A 14160-nucleotide genomic window follows, 5' to 3' on the forward strand; every position below is an offset into this window, starting at 1 on the left:
TTAATTTCGTAACCACTAAAAAGTGTGAAATTATGCTTAGTCCAATGGTATGGACTGCTGACTCGAAATCTGAAGGTTGTGGGTTCAAATCCAGAGGGGAAATTATAGATTTTAAAATTTTATTTCTTTTTGGGTAAATTGTAACTTGATAGTTATTTCGTAACCTTTAAAAATTGTGAAATTAGGCTTAGTCCAATGGTACAGACTGCTGACTCGAAATCTGAAGGTTGTGGTTCAAATCCAGGGTGGAAGTTTTAGATTTTAAAATTTATGTCTTTTAGGGTAAATTTAAACTTCATTGTTAATTTCGTCACCACTAAAAAGTGTGAAATTATGCTTAGTCCAATGGTACGGACTGCTGACTCGAAATCTGAAGGTTGTGGGTTCAAATCCAGGGTGGAAATTTTAGATTTTAAATTTATTTCTTTTTGTCAATTTAAATTTGATAGTTAATTTCGTAACCACTAAAAAGTGTGAAATTATGCTTAGTCCAATGGTATGGACTGCTGACTCGAAATCTGAAGGTTGTGGGTTCAAATCGAGGGGAAATTATAGATTTTAAAATTTATTTCTTTTTGGGAAATTGTAACTTGATAGTTATTTCGTAACCTTTAAAAATTGTGAAATTAGGCTTAGTCCAATGGTACAGACTGCTGACTCGAAATCTGAAGGTTGTGGGTTCAAATCCAGGGTGGAAGTTTTAGATTTTAAAATTTTATGTCTTTTAGGGTAAATTTTAAACTTCATTGTTAATTCGTCACCACTAAAAAGTGTGAAATTATGCTTAGTCCAATGGTACGGACTGCTGACTCGAAATCTGAAGGTTGTGGGTTCAAATCCAGAGTGGAAATTTTAGATTTTAAATTTTATTTCTTTTTTGGTAAATTTAAATTTGATAGTTAATTTCGTAACCACTAAAAAGTGTGAAATTATGCTTAGTCCAATGGTATGGACTGTTGACTCGAAATCTGAAGGTTGAGTGTTCAAATCCAGGGGGAAATTATAGATTTTAAAATTTTATTTCTTTTTTGGGTAAATTTAAACTTCATAGTTAATTTCGTAACCACTAAACAGTGTGAAATTATGCTTAGTCCAATGTACAGACTGCTGACTTGAAATCTGAAGGTTGTGGGTTCAAATCCAGGGTGGAAATTATAGATTTTAAAATTTTATTTCTTTTGGGTAAATTTAAACTTGATAGTTATTTCGTAACCTTTAAAAATTGTGAAATTAGGCTCAGTCCAATGGTACGGACTGCTGACTCGAAATCTGAAGGTTGTGGGTTCAAATCCAGGGGGGAAATTATAGATTTTAAAATTTATTTTTTTTGGGTAAATTGAAACTTTATAGTTCATTCCGTAACCACTAAAAAGTGTGAAATTATGCTTAGTCCAATGGTACGGACTGCTGACTCGAATTCTGAAGGTTGTGGGTTCAAATCCAGGGTGGAAATTTTAGATTTTAAAATTGTCTGTCTTTTTGGGTAAATTTAAACTTCATAGTTAATTTCGTAACCACTAAAAAGTGTGAAATTATGCTTAGTCCAATGGTATGGACTGCTTACTCGAAATCTGAAGGTTTTGGTTCAAATCCAGGGTGGAAATTTTAGATTTAAAAATTTATTTCTTTTTGGGTAAATTGAAACTTGATAGTTATTTCGTAACCTTTAAAAATTGTGAAATTAGGCTTAGTCCAATGTTCGGACTGCTGACTCGAAATCTGAAGGTTGTGGGTTCAAATCCAGGGGAAGTTTTAGATTTTAAAATTTTATGTCTTTTTGGGTAAATTTAAACTTCATTGTTAATTTCGTAACCACTAAAAAGTGTGAAATTATGCTTAGTCCAGTGGTACGACTGCTGACTCGAAATCTGAAGGTTGTGGGTTCAAATCCAGGGTGGAAATTTTAGATTTTAAAATTTATTTCTTTTTTGGTAAATTTAAATTGATAGTTAATTTCGTAACCACTAAAAAGTGTGAAATTATGCTTAGTCCAATGGTATGGACTGTTGACTCGAAATCTGAAGGTTGAGGGTTTCAAATCCAGGGGGGAATTATAGATTTTAAAATTTTATTTCTTTTTGGGTAAATTATACTTGATAGTTATTTCGTAACCTTTAAAAATTGTGAAATTAGGCTCAGTCCAATGGTACGGACTGCTGACTCGAAATCTGAAGGTTGTGGGTTCAAATCCAGGGGGAAAATTATAGATTTTAAAATTTTATTTCTTTTTGGGTAAATTGAAACTTTATAGTTCATTCCGTAACCACTAAAAAGTGTGAAATTATGCTTAGTCCAATGGTACGGACTGCTGACTCGAAATCTGAAGGTTGTGGGTTCAAATCCAGGGTGGAAATTTTAGATTTTAAAATTGTCTGTCTTTTTGGGTAAATTTAAACTTCATAGTTAATTTCGTAACCACTAAAAAGTGTGAAATTATGCTTAGTCCAATGTATGGACTGCTTACTCGAAATCTGAAGGTTTGTGGGTTCAAATCCAGGGTGGAAATTTTAGATTTAAAAATTTATTTCTTTTTGGGTAAATTGAAACTTGATAGTTATTTCGTAACCTTTAAAAATTGTGAAATTAGGCTTAGTCCAATGGTACGGACTGCTGACTCGAAATCTGAAGGTTGTGGGTTCAAATCCAGGGTGGAAGTTTTAGATTTTAAAATTTTATGTCTTTTTGGGTAAATTTAAACTTGATAGTTAATTTCGTAACCACTAAAAAGTGTGAAATTATGCTTAGTCCAATGGTACGGACTGCTGACTCGAAATCTGAAGGTTGTGGGTTCAAATCCAGGGTGGAAATTTTAGATTTTAAATGTTTTTTTCTTTTTTGGTTAAATTGAAACTTGATAGTTAATTTCATAACCTTTAAAAATTGGAAATTACACTTAGTCCAATGGTATGGACTGTTGACTCGAAATCTGAAGGTTGTGGGTTCAAATCCAGGGTGGAAATTTTAGATTTTAAAATGTATTTCTTTTTGGGTAAATTGAAACTTGATAGTTATTTCGTAACCTTTAAAAATAGTGAAATTAGGCTTAGTCCAATGGTACGGACTGCTGACTCGAAATCTGAAGGTTGTGGGTTCAAATCCAGGGTGGAAATTTTAGATTTTAAAATTTATTTCTTTTTTGGTAAATTTAAATTTGATAGTTAAAGGGAATATACATCATTTGCTTTTGCTGTAATTTTCAGAAATGGATGGAATTGGGGGGTTGGAAATATATAGCAAATATAGTTACAGAGACTTTTTTGAGGTTTTGGGTTCGAAAATGCTATAAAAACCAAGAAAAACGATCATTTTTTGTAGTCTGGTTCCCTGACCCCATATAAGAAGAAACAGAGCAGTTTACATACATTGGGGAATTGTAAGGTCAGGGAACCAGTCTAGCTGGCTCGTACCCGTTCATAGGTTTGTAATCGATTGCAAACAAGTGCGATGGTCAATTGGGGCCAGTATTTGAAAAAAAGCCAGTTGTTTCCAACGCTGATCGGCCGACCAGCGTTGGAAATTGATACAAAATACCACTTTTCTTGAAAATGACAGTATACCAGGTGCCATGATTTTACAGGATGCTTTACACTGTCATTCACTAACAGTCCAGCAAGGTATTTCAAAATGATTTGGTAGTTTTATTTTTTGATGTTTGCAAATGTTGTATTTTCCCTTTAATTTCGTAACCACTAAAAAGTGTTTAATTATGCTTAGTCCAATGGTATGGACTGTTGACTCGAAATCTGAAGGTTGAGGGTTCAAATCCAGGGAGAAATTATAGATTTTAAAATTTTATTTCTTTGTGGGTAAATTTAAACTTCATAGTTAATTTCGTAACCACTAAAAATTGTGAAATTATGCTTAGTCCAATGGTACGGACTGCTGACTCGAAGTCTGAAGGTTGTGGGTTCAAATCCAGGGTGGAAATTTTAGATTTAAAATTTATTTCTTTTTGGGTAAATTGAAACTTGATAGTTATTTCGTAACCTTTAAAATTGTGAAATTAGGCTTAGTCCAATGGTACAGACTGCTGACTCGAAATCTGAAGGTTGTGGGTTCAAATCCAGGGTGGAAGTTTTAGGTTTTAAAATTTTATGTCCTTTTGGGTAAATTTAAACTTCATTGTTAATTTCGTAACCACTAAAAAGTGTGAAATTATGCTTAGTCCAATGGTACGGACTGCTGACTCGAAATCTGAAGGTTGTGGGTTCAAATCCAGGGTGGAAATTTTAGATTTTAAAATGTATTTCTTTTTTGGTAAATTTAAATTTGATAGTTAATTTCGTAACCACTAAAAAGTGTGAAATTATGCTTAGTCCAATGGTACGGACTGCTGACTCGAAATCTGAAGGTTGTGGGTTCAAATCCAGGGTGGGAATTTTAGATTTTAAATGTTTTTTCTTTTTGGGTAAATTGAAACTTGATAGTTAATTTCATAACCTTTAAAAATTGGAAATTACACTTAGTCCAATGGTATGGACTGTTGACTTGAAATCTGAAAGTTGTGGGTTCAAATCCAGGGTGGAAATTTTAGATTTTAAAATGTATTTCTTTTTGGGTAAATTGAAACTTGATAGTTATTTCGTAATCTTTAAAAATAGTGAAATTAGGCTTAGTCCAATGGTACGGACTGCTGACTTGAAATCTGAAGGTTGTGGGTTCAAATCCAGGTGGAAGTTTTAGATTTTAAAATTTTATGTCTTTTGGGTAAATTTAAACTTCATAGTTAATTTCGTAACCACTAAAAAGTGTGAAATTATGCTTAGTCCAATGGTATGGACTGCTGACTCGAAATCTGAAGGTTGGGGTTTCAAATCCAGGGTGGAAATTTTAGATTTTAAAATTTATTTCTTTTTGGGTAATTTGAAACTTGATAGTTAATTTCGTAACCACTAAAATGTGTGAAATTATGCTTAGTCCAATGGTACGGACTGCTGACTCGAAATCTGAAGGTTGTGGGTTCAAATCCAGGGTGGAAGTTTTAGATTTTAAAATTTTATGTCTTTTTGGGTAAATTTAAACTTCATAGTTAATTCCGTAACCACTAAAAAGTGGGAAATTATGCTTAGTCCAATGGTATGGACTGTTGACTCGAAATCTGAATGTTGCGGGTTCAAATCCAGGGTGGAAGTTTTATATTTTAAAATTTTATGTCTTTTTGGGTAAATTTAAACTTCATAGTTAATTTCGTAACCACTAAAAAGTGTGAATTATGCTTAGTCCAATGGTATGGACTGGTTACTCGAAATCTGAAGGTTGTGGGTTCAAATCCAGGGTGGAAATTTTAGATTTTAAAATTCATTTCTTTTTGGGTAAATTGAAACTTGATAGTTATTTCGTAACCTTTAAAAATTGTGAAATTAGGCTTAGTCCAATGGTATGGACTGCTGACTTGAAATCTGAAGGTTGTGGGTTCAAATCCAGGGTGGAAATTTTAGATTTTAAAATTTATTTCTTTTTGGGTAAATTGAAACTTCATAGTTATTTCGTAACCTTTAAAAATGGTGAAATTAGGCTTAGTCCAATGGTATGGACTTCTCACTCGAAATCTGAAGGTTGCAGGTTCAAATCCATGGTGGAAATTTTAGATTTTAAAATGTATTTCTTTTTTGGTAAATTTAAATTTGATAGTTAATTTCGTAACCACTAAAAAGTGTGAAATTATGCTTAGTCCAATGGTACGGACTGCTGACTCGAAATCTGAAGGTTGCGGGTTCAAATCCAGGGTGGAAATTTTAGATTTTAAAATGTATTTCTTTTTTGGTAAATTTAAACTTGATAGTTAATTTCGTAACCACTAAAAAGTGTGAAATTATGCTTAGTCCAATGGTACAGACTGCTGACTCGAAATCTGAAGGTTGCGGGTTCAAATCCAGGTGGAAGTTTTAGATTTTAAATATTTATGTCTTTTTGGGTAAATTTAAACTGCATAGTTAATTTCGTAACCACTAAAAAGTGTGAAATTATGCTTAGTCCAATGGTATGGACTGCTGACTCGAAATCTGAAGGTTGTGGGTTCAAATCAAGGGTGGAAATTTTAGATTTTAAAATTTTATTTCTTTTTGGGTAAATTGAAACTTCATAGTTATTTCGTAACCTTTAAAAATGGTGAAATTAGGCTTAGTCCAATGGTATGGACTTCTCACTCGAAATCTGAAGGTTGTGGGTTCAAATCCAGGGGGGAAATTATAGATTTAAAAATTTTATTTCTTTTTGGGTAAATTGAAACTTTATAGTTAATTCCGTAACCACTAAAAGTGGGAAATTATGCTTAGTCCAATGGTGTGGACTGCTGACTCTAAATCTGAAGGTTGCAGGTTCAAATCCATGGTGGAAATTTTAGATTTTAAAATGTATTTTTTTTTTTTGGTAAATTTAAATTTGATAGTTAATTCCGTAACCACTAAAAAGTGGGAAATTATGCTTAGTCCAATGGTACGGACTGCTGACTCGAAATCTGAAGGTTGCGGGTTCAAATCCAGGGTGGAAATTTTAGATTTTAAAATGTATTTCTTTTTTGGTAAATTTAAATTTGATAGTTAATTTCGTAACCACTAAAAAGTGTGAAATTATGCTTAGTCCAATGGTACAGACTGCTGACTCGAAATCTGAAGGTTGCGGGTTCAAATCCAGGGTGGAAGTTTTAGATTTTAAATATTTATGTCTTTTTGGGTAAATTTAAACTGCATAGTTAATTTCGTAACCACTAAAAAGTGTGAAATTATGCTTAGTCCAATGGTATGGACTGCTGACTCGAAATCTGAAGGTTGTGGGTTCAAATCAAGGGTGGAAATTTTAGATTTTAAAATTTTATTTCTTTTTGGGTAAATTGAAACTTTATATTTAATTCCGCAACCACTAAAACGCATGAAATTATGCTTAGTGCAGTGGTTCAGACTGCTGACTCTAAATCTAAAGGTTGCAGGTTCATTCCCACGCTGGGAATTTTAGATTTCAAAATTTTACTACTTTTTAGGTCAATTGAAACTTTGGTTATTTTTTAACCACAAAATAGTGTGAAGTTGTGCTTAATCAAGTTATACGGACTGATGACCCTAATTTGAACTTCTGAAGGTTGCTAGTTCAAGTCCCACAGTTGGAGTTTTAGATTTTAAAATTTTATTAATTTTGAGGTCAATTGAAACTTTATATTTTTTTCAAGTTTGAAACCAGTCCACACTTCTAGTCTAGCAAAAGCCAAAAAGTAAAAAAGCAAATACTTTTAGCTTGAAGCAAATAGTGAAAGCATTTGCTCTCATTTTTATTCATGCAAATAAAAGTTATGCTTAAAAATACGTAATAAAAAAAAAGAAGCAAATGCTAGTTTTTATACATACGACCAAATGTTTCAATGTTAATCATAATTGCATCGTATATGTTTCAGTAATAGATATAAAGTGTTTGAGGACCTACGTGGATCTGTTTGGGCCTACAACGACGCCCATTCACTGAGCGGATTCGGGATTGCCCATCGAGAACTCGAAAAGATAGGAGAGACCAAGGCCAGTTGCTTTGGTAAAATTTTCATTCAGGTAAGACAAACTTCCATGAAGACTCAACTCAGGTAAGACAAACTTCCATGAAGACTCAACTCATTAGTTCAAGTCCCCCCCCCCCCCAAACTAAGCCCTAAGACAACACTGAGTGCACACTGTTTACAAAATATGTCCGGTTTTATTTAGTTAAGTGGCTTTCAGGCTGTTAGTTCTCCCACGTTTTAATAGTGGCCCCTCATTTGACATTTGTTTTCAAATGTTCTTTTGTCAAAGCCATCGGGGCAGAATATTTTTGGCATGCTGTTGGAAAGAATCAATTTTCAACTTTTGTTCTTGTGAAAATCCTGTTGCGTGACATCATAGCCTGTGTTGTGATGTGGATGAGTTCTACCTGATTGATAAACGTGACCCGACTCAGAGGTGTCATGTCTTGGTGACAGTCCCTCGCTTGTCAGTAGGTACAGAATGTCATTTGGTGACAAGTGAACGTCCTTTATATCCAAAGTCAAGGAGTCATGTCCCACAGTATCTCCGGGGTTATCAACGGTGTTGCCGAGCGCTCCGAATCCTCCTCAGACGTTATCGTCATGACAACTGTCTGCTCCATGTTCCCAAGGGTGCCCTCCGAGGACGACATCATGGACATGTGTGAGATGTCCTGTGATTGGTCAGCCAGGTCTGGTACCAAGACGGTAAATTCAGCTGCAGATTCCTCGGGGGCTGATTTGGATAATGCGCAGGCCTGAGTGTACAGCCGTAGCTGTGCTAGATGGTGGTGCAGCAGCTGGGTGTGCTGCTCAGACATGTGTTGCAGTAACTCTTGCAAAATGGACTGGTTCTCGCTGTAGTTGGTTAGACGTTTCAAACTGGACGTGTGAATCATGGACAGCTGCTGCTTGAGTGACGTGTTTGTGTTGGACAAATACTCAACCTGGAGAGCAAGAAGGATGGGCAGAGAAATTATTTGTTTACAGATGGAATTTTAATAGACCAATTCATTAGGCTCTGCCCCATGATGTGTAACCAATCACAACCATGACAATGCACCCCAAAGTCTGACATTTATGCACTTTATGATGTGTGCAGTTGGAGCATGAATGCTTAAGAAGGCACATGTGTTGTTGCCCAGTTATTTAGTGCAACTAGAGTATGAGTGAAACCACGAATCCTCTACACAAGGATAAACTACACATCTGAGCTTGTGTACAAAATGTGTGCAACGGTTTGTCTGCATTTATCATAAGCAGCGTCAGCGCATAGAACAACGTAGAACGTGTAGAAAATGTAGAGCAATGACAACAGTGCACACCATGATAGCCCACAGCCATGACAGCTGGCATCCTAACAGAAATCTGACCACTGAAAGAACGCAGTCGCATTAGTGTGCCTGCATTAGTTCTGATCAAGGTATGTCCCCCCTCCCACTTTTGAGAAGCGATTGACGTCCTTGGTACCTGTTGCATGCAGGGAACAAGATCCAAACTCATTCTTAGACCAAGACCAGATGGAATGCCCACTCACCTTTGTACGAAGCCTTTCTATAGTGCCTTTCATCCTGTGCTCTGTCTGGGCCAACGTGGTCTGCTCCTCCTCAAGAGTCTTCTCCAGACTTTCCTTCTCCTGCAGCAGCAGCGACAAGTTGTGCTCTGTGTAGCAAGTCTCGTCCTCCAAATCCTCTTGGCTTCCTACGTCTGGTATCTCAATAAGGACAGCTGTTTACGAGAGGGAAAGGTTGAGCAATTATCCTGGATAATGATTCCTGTAATAATGAAAGTCGGTCATCAAAAGGTCACTCCAGGTGTGGGCTACACAAAGAGGGGAAATGATGGGAGGAGTTTATTGAGTAGAAAGGTCGACATATATGTTGCGCTTGAATGGAACAGATAATATGTAGCGGTAAAAACAGGATACAGGCAAGAAAGTCCCCAATGATGCAGTGTGTCAAGAACATGTCATTCCTTGTAACTGGGTGCAAGCAATCACTCACTTTTTCAAACCTTATTCCTAACAAATTCCAATATTTAATTACTGTTGAAGTCAGCTTTCAAAATGTATTGCCACCCTGACTTATTATATTTTTTTTTGCTTAAAACCTTCGAGTCTTCCAAAATTCAATCAACTTAAAATAACACCAGTGGCACACTCTTTGCACCTTTAAATTCCAATTTGTAAAATCCACTGGCAATATTGGCCCTCACCCACCACAACCCCCTTAAAAAAATGCTGAATTTTTTGGTGGTTGTTTTTATTTATTTTTTAAACAAGTGCAGGAGTGAAGACAACTATATTAAACATGCTGTTGTCTACCCATTCCCTTCTTTCATATGAATTCACGATATATCAGTTGAAAACAAAGTGGGGGGGGGGGGGGGATGGGTTGGGGGGGGGGGAAGAGTGCTTCCTTGTATCAAATGCCTCCCCCTTGGCTTTTTGGTCAGCTTCTTCTAATTATCCTTCACTGCTGGTGGCATTATCCACCTTAACCTCTGGGTAGATGCTGAAGGATTCTTGGAGGGTCAGGGTTAATATTCTTACCATCTTACCTTCCCCATTGGCAGTGCTCTGGCTCGGATCATTGATGCAGGCATACTGGTACTCGATTTGCGGCTGCTGCCCGTCAGTCTGCTCATAGCCCCGGGGATGATGTGTCCGTCTCCGATGGCTGCTGTGACTGGGGGACTATGAGGTGTGTTACCAGGCTGGCACTGTTGGGTGCTGGGTCAGTGTATGTAGTGAAGATCTAGTTGACATACTGGGTAAAATGGTGGAGTGAAGTGGTTGAGGATGATTCAATGAGACAAAACCTGCAGGGTTGCAAAAGATTCAATTTACACCGCAAATGTACAAGGAAAAATTAAAGTTCAAACTTAATTATTTTGAAAGACCCTAAGTGTTGGCATTTGATAAAATCCACCAAAATCCTTGTAAACCACCATACCTGCTCACAAGGTACATCAATTTCAACTGATTAAATTTATTTCATTGTTTTGGTTTTTTTTTCATGCAGATTAAAGGGGACCATTACATTACAGCAACGGCACACTCAGTTGTCTTGAAACAGCACTGAAACTGCGAAGGTTGAAAAAATAAGTGCATTTTCAAACAGTTTGAGCCAAAAAGGTGTCTCTAATCATTCTCAAAAGAATAAATACTTGAGTCAAATGTTTGATTAGGAAATTTATTTCAGAGAGTCTTTAAAGCTATAAATAAGTCCAATGAGCTCCGGAATACAAGCATCAGGAATTTACAACATTTTCTGAGTGAACCATGGTAGTTTACCCACCTGTGCCAATGTTTAATAGCTTATCACTGTTGATGCAGTTTAAAGGGAATAAAAGTATGCTTGGAAGGTCTTAATCACTCTGTTTAAAACCGCTTGGAGTCGAAGGCGATGGTATTTATCAGGACCCAGACTCCAAGCGGTCTTAAACTTAAATACCGACCAAGCACATATTTATTCCCATTCATAAATACCTATTCAGTCAAAAAAATCCAAACCTTTTGGTAAAAAAACCTGATTTTGCTCAACAAGTTCACTTCATGTTTTTTTTAACACCCCTCTTTAGCTAAATAATGGAGTGTCCAGCTCGCGAGTAAGATGTTAACATCTCCTTTTTTGGAGATAGGCACACGCGTCGCACATACTGCGCGATGTCATGCAAAACGCACCTGGGGCGTTGCGTTGTGAATTTAGGACTATAAAATACTGACTCACTGGTAGCATTGCGCATGCCTACGTGAGGACCAATAAAATGGAAAGAGGCACTGGATTTCATAGGAGCCAAAATTTCAAGTGAGACTGGAAAAGAGTTGAAGACCAGCCAGCCATGTCTTTATCATCCGTTTAAGACCAGCCACATAGCAGCTTCTCGACCAACAGGAATGGATAAACTGCCATAGGTATTTATGAATTGTGGTTTACATGTATTGTACGTGCAGTCTGATGTGCCCACTGGGATAAAATGAATTACATGATTGTAAAATTGACCATGACATACTGTACCCGAGTAATAACTATCTGTATTGTGGTCTCTGGATTACGGAAGTGTTGCTGGTAGTGCTTCATAGCCTTGTCCCTCCTGCTGAACCCGTTGTGACAGTGGTAGCAGTGCGAGTGGGCACCCTTGAAGTATTTCTGCTCGTGAATGATGCCGTGGACGATGCAGGATCTACATCACCGCAATATTTTAAGACCTGGGGAGGGATACAGTAGAGGATTGGTTTGGCAATTTTGACAAAAGCTGACAGCTATATGCACTTTGACAAAACATGAACTGTGGATCTTTTTATATGGTTCTCTTGCTGTAACAGGCACAAGTAAGCTATTGACCTGAGTTAGGACTCTTGTTCAGGCAGGCCGGATGCAAAGTTTTTCCTGAGACACAGCCGGCACTTGGGCATGGCCTGTGACAATTGAGTCTATCACACACTGGTATCTGCTATTAAAGAATAACCAGCCCAGGTATCTGTCAATTTCATAAAACTTCCACAAATGCCACTATCTTGTCCTGCTGTCCACTGCCTTCAACTTATCTTAATTAACCCTCTGCCACATGCAGCACAGTGCATCAGGTGTAAAAGTCTGGTGCACTTTGCTGCATTTCAGCTATCAACACCAGTGCATTAACAGCCAGTTCTGAAACAATGAGAGCTAATCCCATTGAACAATGCCTCAGTTGTATCCTGCTGCGTTCGAGGACCACAGACTCAGAGGCAATTTGGCCTTCAGACTTTTGACCTGATGGATCTTGCTGCATTCGGCTGGCTTGTCACTTAGACAAGTGTTGCATTCAACTCACATGGACCTTAAAAGTCATCTTGTAGCATGACCTGTGAAGAGAAAGTGAAAAACATTGTCCTTTGGCTTAACCTTAAACATATTTCTTGGGATCCAGTCACATGTATGCAAGCGCTTGGTCTTGTTCCCAAATGCAAACTCACCCCCAAAGTTGATGCCTTTATCCACGTGCTTGACCCTGTAGTGCGCCTTGAGGAGAATCTCATCAGTGAAGAGACTGTCCTGGGAGCAGAATGGACAGTGCAGATGCGGAGCCTTCATCAAGGAGTGGCTACACTCCCTGTCTGTGCATTGTATGGGTGTCCAGTCTGCCTCGGCGCCTTTCATCCGCACTGATGGATGTGCCTACACTAGTTGCGAAAAAAATATGAGAAAAACTGTCAAGTAACATGTATGATGTAAAAAAGAAAATGTGAATGTATAAAACGGCTACGCCAATAAAATCAGTAGAAAATCTCATTTTCTACTCAAATCCAAATCTTCACAGCAGTTTTCAAAGTAGTACATGTAGTTCATAAAAACCAGGCATAAAACATTTAACAAAGAAACCACTCGCAGATGGGATCTCTTTTGAGGCGGTGAAGAGGTTTTAGAAGGTTTTCTTGGGGAGCCAACAGTCACCTCGGAAAGAATGTTGCAACCTAGCCCGACTGCGTAGCAGCAGCCATTCAATATTCATCGTGAAGTGTCCGGAAACTGGACAATTTTACATTTTGCTTTCCTTTTGCGACGAGGTGTCCAACTAAAGAATATAAACAATTTTCCACAATCTCTTGGGTACCTACCACATAGATAGCCATTTTCAATAACTCCTTTGCCTTGAATAATCACATAAATTCTGGGGATGGGGGGGGATTCAAGGGGAAAAACTCTAAAACATTGTCATCGATAAAAGCGCCTTCCAGTTCCAGAGCTAGAGAAAAAGAAAACATGGGTTTAAAAGGGTTTTTGAAAATTCGATTCATTCCCAGCTGCGGCTTCGTCTACTATAATTATTTGAAGATTATGAAATTTCCACACAGCTACTCAGAAAGCGTCAGTTGTCAAATAAGAAAAGACAAATAGGTATTATTGGGCTTCCGTTACAGGAGACGTATGCGTCTCGTTAAAAAAAGAAGGATGCCGGTTCAATATATGAACCTGAAGCAGTTGTGAACTGCGATGGAGGCCGATGTTTCGAAAGAGCTTGCATGCCCGTCGAACGACACATGAGGGCAGCATTCAACAACATAAACACGCGACTGTACAGCGCTGTCTTCCGAGTGGCCCAAACTGTACCTGTTGATACCTTTGCCACTTTCTTATTACTGGTACGTCAGTATTACTACTTTTATTTAACCATTTAATAAATGGTATTCATTAATTTGGTTGTTTATATTAGCTATTGGTGAAATCTGCATTATTGTATTTAGTGAAACAACGTACTCCAACTTGTCTAAGAAGTGGCCGTAGACGTACTGCGTTTATTGTATAGCGTGGCATCCATAGCCACGCACGGCGCGCTGATGAATCGCAAGGCACAAACCGCGCAGGAAAATCGTGGTTTCTATCCCAAAAATCCGTTCAAAATTGCAAAACGGGTGTCATTAGAACTGAGGAAAAACTGCTTTGATTGTAAAGGTGATTTTTGAGCAAAAAAAAAAACAACTTTTGACTCCAATAATGCAATATGACCAGATGATCAAAACAAAACAGGGGCCCTACCATGCCTACACTTCATGATCGCCGTAATTTTTCCCTTAAATGACCTAGGCCTATCAGCCAAATGAAAGTGATATTTTGTCCTAAAAAGTCTAAATTAGCAGTGACAAATTTTGAATTTTTATTGAGAAACAGTTACAAATTTTCAGAGCTACATTGTATCCC

At 37.4% G+C, this 14160-nt stretch overlaps 1 pseudogene; it reads right to left on the reverse strand.

The window, feature by feature from the left end:
* Positions 1-7654: 7654 nt before the first annotated feature.
* On the reverse strand, positions 7655-13426 carry LOC119742788 (annotated as a pseudogene).
* Between the last annotated feature and the right edge of the window lie 734 nt (positions 13427-14160).

Source organism: Patiria miniata, unplaced genomic scaffold, assembly GCF_015706575.1.
Source record: "Patiria miniata isolate m_02_andy unplaced genomic scaffold, ASM1570657v1 HiC_scaffold_6, whole genome shotgun sequence".
Taxonomy (NCBI): Eukaryota; Metazoa; Echinodermata; class Asteroidea; order Valvatida; family Asterinidae; genus Patiria; species Patiria miniata.